Below are 7,860 nucleotides of genomic sequence, written 5' to 3'. Positions count from 1 at the left end.
AGCTTGTGTAGTGCCTGTCATAGAGGTTTTTTCTCAACAAGCTTTTGTTGTGAGAAGATAAATAAGTAGACTGATTTGAGTGATTTTGTGAGCAACCTATCCAAGTAGGTAAAGATAAATGATTTTTTTAAAAGAACATAATTTTCAGTGAGACCCAGGCAGTCTACTCAATTTCAGAAATGCACAAGAGAGAAAAGCCCTGAATCAATGTGATGATCCTGAAATTTACAGAGATACAGAGCAGATAGTTATGGTTTCAGAGCTGTATAAGGAAGAAGCAGTTTCCTAATAAAGTCAGTATAGAAGAGAAGAAAAGAGTAAAGTTTCCAGATTCCAGCTGCATTTTTTTTCACTGAAAGTGGTATTTCTCATTGTTTTTTTCACTTCAGGAAATGACTTTCTGGGAGTGACTGCCACCAGTAAATCCTTGAAAGAAGATTCCGCATAAAGCTCTTCACATACATATTGTCCAAGACAAACTCTCTGAAGGTAAGGGTTTTAGATAGAATATTCCTTGCTTCCTAAGAGAATCCATGTCGGGGTAGAAATGAGATGCCGATTTCTTGAATGACTTTTGGGTACATTGTAATCACCTCTAACGACCAGATTGCATAATCAGTTAAGAGAAATATCTTCATAACTTTTCCACAACTCAGTAAATTTTCTGTCAGTATAAAGGATTTTCTTAACTTCTCTTTATCCAGGAAGTTGAGTGTCTTCAAGGTTGGTTCCATTGTGTTTCTGGAGAATTGATGTATTCATAATACACAATCTCAATATTTGTCAGGCTGGAAGGCTGACAAATGGTTTCATCCAAAATATTTCATCAAATGAATGCATGACTTAGACCTTCAAGGAGGCAAATACAGAGGGGAAAAGAAAGACACAAAATCTGAGGTTGCTGTAGAATGCTTAAAACTTTTTAGCCCAGAAAAAGGACAAAAAACAACTGCAATATCTATTTTTCTGGCCACAGCATGGACTCCACTGCTGGAATTGGGGCTTTTTCTGTGTAGTCTAGGAAAATTTGTTCCAGTACATGTAGGAGAATAGTAAATAAAGTTTGCACAGCCCCCTGCTTGCTTTGGAAATGTAATTTTACCTTTGCCAATTCTTCCCTCTGTGTCCTTGCAGGTGGCGATCACAGTGGTGGTCGAGGTGATGTGTTACAGTTGGAGCTGTTACTTCTACCACCATCTGCACCAAAACAGTGACAGTTTTCCTTTGCTGGAGAGTCCTTCTTTCCCGTGTGGCAGTGGATACCTTCTGCAGATAAGAAATGCTTAACTGAGAAATGCTCATGTTGGGATGTCATCGATGAGACTTTAATTTGGGCATGGTGACTATTTCCCTTCCTGCCACTTGACTCAATCCCAGGAGCCTCAGTAGAGGAAATATTTTTGCACAAGAAGCTCAAAATGGTGGAATTTCTCAGTGCTCCTATAAATATACATTTACAATTTGTATTTGCCACATGGGATAAATTTTAAAGTAGGATATATTCAAAAGAAACCACATGATTTTTTTCAAAAATTCAAAGCGTATTCAAATAATTAATATATAAATTAAGTGCCCTGCTCTCTTTCAATTCTATAGTTTTCTCTATTAAGGGAGGTGTGTGCATTCTTTTAATGTATAGATGTGCACAAGCTGTTTTTTGGAGGGGTCTAGAAGTGGGTCCATCTTGTAATATATTCTTCTGAAAATTGCCTCCTTCATTTACCAGTCTTTTCAATGGGCATTTTCTAATATATACACATCTGTGTCATTTGGTGAGTGACTGCATGATTGTTTTGTAGATGAAATATAATTAAATGTTTGAGGTATCTCTCATTCATAGATGTTTATGTTAGCACCAAATTTCTGTGCAGTGAACCTCCCTACATATCAACAATTCTACATTTGTCAATGATATCATAATAAAATTCCTTAGCAGTTGAATTACTGGGATTAAGGGTGGGCACACTTCAAATTTTGAAAATTATTGCAAGATTTCCTTTAAAATGTGATTAATAACTTTATCCTCGATGGCAATGAATGAGGTTGCCAACTTTCTCACAACCTCACAGATAAATGGACTTTATAAATATTTAAAATCTTTGCCAGTGCGATCGCCCAAACTATTGTCTTAAATTGTATTTCTTTTGTTTTTAAGTTTAATCATTTTTTCATATTTATTAGCCATTTGTATTTTTTAATTTCCTCTTTATGCCCAATTTTGGGGGTGTGGGGAGGTTTTAGCCTCAGATTTCAAAGAGCACATTTATTATTGGTAAAATAAGTTTTGGATTGTCAAGCATTACAGATATTTATACACACTTTTTAACTTTGTTTTTGTTATAAGAATGTGTATGATTGTTACATGTTCAAGTATAACCATGTTTGCTTTGATAGCTTCTGAGTTTCATGTCATTTTTGGAAAGATATTTATACTGAGTCCATAAAACCCTTCACCTATGTTAACTTTGAATTCTTTTGTGTTTTTTTAATTCAAATTCTTAAATCATGAGGAATTTTTTGTTTTGAAATCTTAAAGCTGCCAAGTTATTCGCCATTACTTGCGATTATTTGCCAATAATTGCCCATTTATCTGTAACCATCTTGCGCATATGCTGTATTCCCATCTGTGACTGGCTCCATTTTTGTTCTGTGGATCTGTGTGTCTCTTCTTCTGCCTTCTGTCTCATGTGTCTTCTCGTTGGAAGAAATTACAGTTTAGACTGCAATTTCATCAACTTTAATAAATTAATTTAGGGGAGAATTGTTTCTTTAATAATATTAAGTCTTCATACTCAAGAACAAGGTATGTCTCGGTTTCATTCAGTAATTTGAATTGTGGTTAATATTTTCACTTTGATATTGGGGTTCTTTTAATTTATTTGTTTGTTCATTTTTCTGTATCTGGAAATTTAGTTTTGTTTTTTGGGGTCCGTGGTCACCTTACTGTTTTTCCTTGCTTTTCAGATTTTTTTCAAAATTCTGTATACCAGATTCTTTGCAAATATTGATAGTTTTGATTTCTCCCCTTCCAGTTGGTCCTGATTTTGATAAAGTCCACAGTCTGGTACTTTCAGAGCACTTAAACAGTTGTGGAAGTATTACCCACCCTTGATTTAAGTGGGTTTCAGTAGAATGCTTCTTAGGTTTGAGCAGCACATTTTTCCTTATCTGTTTCCCGAAAGACCACCCAGAAGAGCTATGACCAAGTAAAGCTGAGTCGGTAAACTTAACCGCAGCAAGGGAAAGCAGCTCCTTGACAGGACTTGGTAATATCTGCAAAGTGGACTAAGGGTGTGGAGGCCTGGGCTGATGTGTCCAGGGTGCGGAACTGATGGGAAGGGCAGAATCCATCATGCAGTGCTTAGGGTTGGTGGAAAGGTGATCTGGTTCTCAGGGGAAGTCTTGACGAGCAAGTTAAGTACTAAGTGAGCTGTTTGCTGAGGTAAGATGCCATCAGTGACAGAAGGCCTGTTTGCCTAGATGAGCAAGCTGAGTGTATTTATCAGTTTACAGTTTTATCTGGCTGAGCAGGACTCTGTTGGGGTGGTGTCAGTTCTTATTCCCAATAGGTAAGTTATTTTAATCATTGAGATAATAAGATCCTAACTTTAAGGTTAAGAAATTCAGTCTGTTGCATTACAAGGAAAGTCTTCCACTTTTTATATTTCTCTCAGGAACTTTAATCACTACCAAGCAATACATACAATCAATGCTTTTTGCACAAATAGCTGTACTATTTGTTTTAAAAATGTTTATCACCATAGAAGAATTAATTTTCTTTTATTAAAACTTCTTTTTATCCTTTGCATGAGTAAACCCTATTTTATTTTCAGAGTGTTTTACTATTTTAATTTACTGCTGAATTCTGGATTTTATTTGAACTTTTGAAAGTATGTGGCTAGGTAAAATTAATCTATAATTTCCTTTTTGTGCAATTTTATCATGTTTGATATCAAATTATCTAGTTGTGTTAAAATGATTTTGAGGATTTTCTTTTTACTCTGTGCTGTAGAATAGATTTATTTATTTATTTAATTTATTTTTGTGGGGTACTGGAGATCAAACTCGGGACCTTGCACTTGTGAGGCCGGCAGCAGCACCATTGAGCTAGATCCCTGGCCCTAGAATAGGTTTTAAAGCTCTAACATTATCATCAGTGGTGACGTGTACACATCAGTGAAATCACCTGAACTCTCCCTTGTTTTTGGCTGTTTGGACTAGAAGTGAAGCTGTCTCAGATGGACAATTTTTCATTCCTTTTCTATAGTAATTTTTTTAATGTTTTATGTCTTGTATATAACCTTTTTCTTTTACAAGGTCTAAATCCATGCAGATTTTTCAAATACATTAGCATGAAGTTTTGATTATTTCTTCCTTGCCTTTTTTTAGCCAAATAGTTTAGTATATTTTTAGCATCACTTGTCCTCCCCTCTCCAGTCATATTTTTCATATAATTTATCGGTTTTCTAAAATGTCCTTATTTATCTGCATATTTCCCTGTATTCCTGTACTTCTTTTCCTAATAAATCTTAAGCATGTATAATCCATTTATTGACACTTGTTCTTGGTAATGAAAGATTTGTTCTGTTGTATAATTTAAAAACTTTTCATTATGAATAATTATAAGCATAAAGACTATGAAGAGAAAAGAACAGTGAACTTGCGGATACTGGTAACCAGGAACCCATGTTCAACTGTGAACATTTACCATATTTGCTTTATGTTATTATTTTTTTTATTTTTTATTTTTTGGTACCGGGGATTGAATTCGGGTCCTTGCGCTTGCACAGCAGGCGGGAAACCACTGAGCTAAATCCCCAGCCCTGCTTCATGTTATTTTAAAAGAGAAATTATAACACTTTTCCTTTCCCAGAAGCAATTTTTTTTTTGTACTGGGGATCGAACTTGGGTCCTTGCGCTTGTGGGCCAGGCGGCGGAACCACTGAGCTAAATCCCTGGCCTTCCCAGAAGCATTTTTATAATTTATTTTAAAAATCATACCATATATTACTAAGTACAAATTTTACAAGAGTCTGTTCTGTGAAATATAATTCCTTCTCTGTTCTGTCCTCGCTGGCCACCCACTTTATACTGTCTGGAGATAACTAGTGTTTTTTTCCTTCAGACACCCACACCCACCCACCCACACACCCATACACCTCATGATGTCTGTATATAGATACATACACACATAATTTAATACTTTCCTGTTACCTGGGAATATTTTGTAGTTTTCAGTACAGAAACATGCTTTATACTTTTTCAGTATGGAAGCATTGTTAAATTTATAAATTTAATTTTAGGTAAAATTAAATTGTTAAATCATGTTTTGATGATATTGTAAATCAATATGTTTAAATTTGATTTTTCTGATTTTGTGGTACTTTCTAAAAATTGGAATGTTTTCTTGCTGCACATACTTTTAAATTGGGTTGCTTTTCCTAATCTTAGGAAATAGCATCCAGTTTCATACCATTAAGAAAGAAAGCTACAAAGTTTTATGTAGATGCCTTTTACCAAACTGAGCAACTTTTTCAAGTGCTAGTTTACTGATACATTTTATAGTACAGATAAATGTATTGGATGCTTTTTATACATTTGCTGATAATAATCCTGTTTTCCCCTTTATTCCATTGTTGTGGGAAACCATTGATCAGGCTTTGAGTGTTAACCCAACACTGCATTTCTAATATAAGCCACTTGGGTATTATTACTCTTTTGTATATATATATTTCTGTATTCAATTTCCTACCTTATATTTAAGGATGTTGTAACTATGTCCATGATGGTCATTAGCCTGTAGTTTTCTTTTCTTTATTATTTGTTAGATTTTATTAATCTTCATTCAATGTATTGATTATTGTCCTCTTCTATTTTGCTAGTATTTCTTCCTAGGAGGTTTAATAGATTTCATTAGTGGAATCATTTGGGCTTGAGTTTCCTTCATGATATTTTTATTAACAATTTCAATTCTTTAGTAATAGGTAATTATTCTGAGTTTGTTTCATCTAATGTCAGCTTTACTAAGTCCTGTTTTTCAAGGAAGTACTCTATTTTATCAGTTTTCTCAAATTCAGTGGTATAAAGTTGTTTATAATATTTCCATATTACTCTTGTAATACCTGTAAGATATGTAAAGATCTCATTTTCTCAGATCCTGATGTAGGTTATATCATTTTCCTTTAGATCACTCTTTCCAAGGTCCCCCTTTTTATTTATCATTTAGAAGATCCAATCTTTGACTTTTTATTATCTTTTCACTCCATTACTGATTTTTGATCTTGCGTTTCTTTCCTACTGCTTGTGTTGGTTTTAATATGCTTTTCTGTTGGCTGTTTAGGGTAGAAACTTAGGTCATGATTTTAGACCTTTCTTTGTTTCTAATATAAAAATTAGAGATAATAGACATTGTATTAATGGCCTCAAAATTTTTTGATAGTTGTAAATATCATTCAGTTCAAATATTTTCTTATTTCTTTGTGAGTTTCTTTTCAGGGGAGTGTATTAGTCAACTTCAATTACTGAGGCAAAATACCTAACACACATAATTTAGAGGAGGAAAGGTTTATTTTGCCTTGGGGTTTCAGGGTTGTCAGTCCACCTGTGGTTGGCTGACTCGTAGACAGAAACAGTGAGACAGAGAAAGGCTGTTTACCTCATGGCAGTTAGAAAGCAGAGTAAGAAGGAACAGCCAGAGTGGAAGAGGAAGCCAGAGAGCAGATAATAATTCCCAAGGTTGTGTGCCCCTGAGCCACCCAAACATACCCAGAAGTGTGTGTTCCTAATCTCCTAGGTATATCTCAAGCCAGTCAAGTTGATGATCAAAATTAACCATCTCAAGTTTACCCCTTGTCTACTCAACACCCAAATACATCTCCTTAAATAATACTTAATCTCCAGAGACAATGTAAGGTCAGAATTGCACCTAACATGATCTAACTATTCTGTATACAACCAAAAATATACTAATTCTTTTTCCAAAGTCTTAACTGTCCCAACATTGCTCTAGGACCTAAGGCAAACTGTTTACCTATGAGCCCCAGTAAAATTTAAAAAGCAAGCTTCATGCTCCCAAGATAAAATGACACAGGGTAAAAATTCCCATTCCAAATGGGAGGAGTATGGGAATAGAAAAGAATAGGACAAACGCAACACTGAAACTCAGGATAGCAAACATTAAATCTTACACCTCCATGTCTGGCATCCAGGGCACAGTGAGCTCCAGAGGGCTTGGGCTACCCCACCTGATGGTCTTGCTGGTTGTAGCCCATTTGGCCTCTTTCCTAGGCTGGCTCTGCTCAGTGCCTGCAACTTTCCTTGGTAGACATTCCACATTCCTGATATTTCTAGCCTCTGAGAGTCTCCACTGAGGCTTCTGCCTCACTCTCACAGCTTCACGTATCACTCGGGCTTCTCGCAGGGACTCTGAACATGTCACATACCTGGAAGTTTGAGTGAAAGTCTCCATGACCCTGTAACTCTTGAATTCTGCATGCCTACAAAATCATATGTCTGACACCAAGGTCTGCCACCAGCTTGAGCAGTAGCTGGGCCCCCTTGGAGCACTAGCACTTCTGAGCACCAGTATAGCTATACATAGTAAAATGAATACCATGGAATCAATTTGCTAGGTGGGCTTCTTGAGCTGGGGCCCGGAGGGGACACTTTTCTCAAATAAAATTTTATGCTTTTGGACCCTTGAGCCTGTGATGGGTGGACTCTTGCTAATTTCTGAGATGACCTCAAGACATCTTTCTTATGGCTCCAGTTCAAAGTATTTTCTTCTCTTTACTGGTGTAAATCTCTTCAGTAACCACACCTTCTTTGGCCCCAGTTTTATATTTGCTTTTCTGGCTAAAC

At 35.8% G+C, this 7,860-nt stretch overlaps 1 protein-coding gene across 41 annotated transcripts in view; it reads left to right on the top strand.

The window, feature by feature from the left end:
- The window catches only part of LOC101706409 (uncharacterized), a 156,318-nt gene extending 153,855 nt beyond the window's left edge, over positions 1 to 2,463 (top strand). For all 41 annotated transcript variants that reach the window (XR_015441633.1, XR_015441632.1, XR_015441634.1 and 38 more), the window contains 2 exons: positions 390 to 489; positions 1,135 to 2,463. The gene's annotated coding sequence lies outside the window, so the exon portion shown is untranslated. The remainder of the gene's footprint in view (positions 1 to 389; positions 490 to 1,134) is intronic.
- The last annotated feature ends 5,397 nt before the right edge of the window (positions 2,464 to 7,860 follow it).

Source organism: Heterocephalus glaber, unplaced genomic scaffold (genome assembly GCF_053883595.1).
Source record: "Heterocephalus glaber isolate CG9 unplaced genomic scaffold, H.glaber_assembly_v1.0 deba00001531, whole genome shotgun sequence".
Lineage (NCBI taxonomy): Eukaryota > Metazoa > Chordata > Mammalia > Rodentia > Bathyergidae > Heterocephalus > Heterocephalus glaber.
This window is presented reverse-complemented; position numbering and strand designations above follow the sequence as displayed.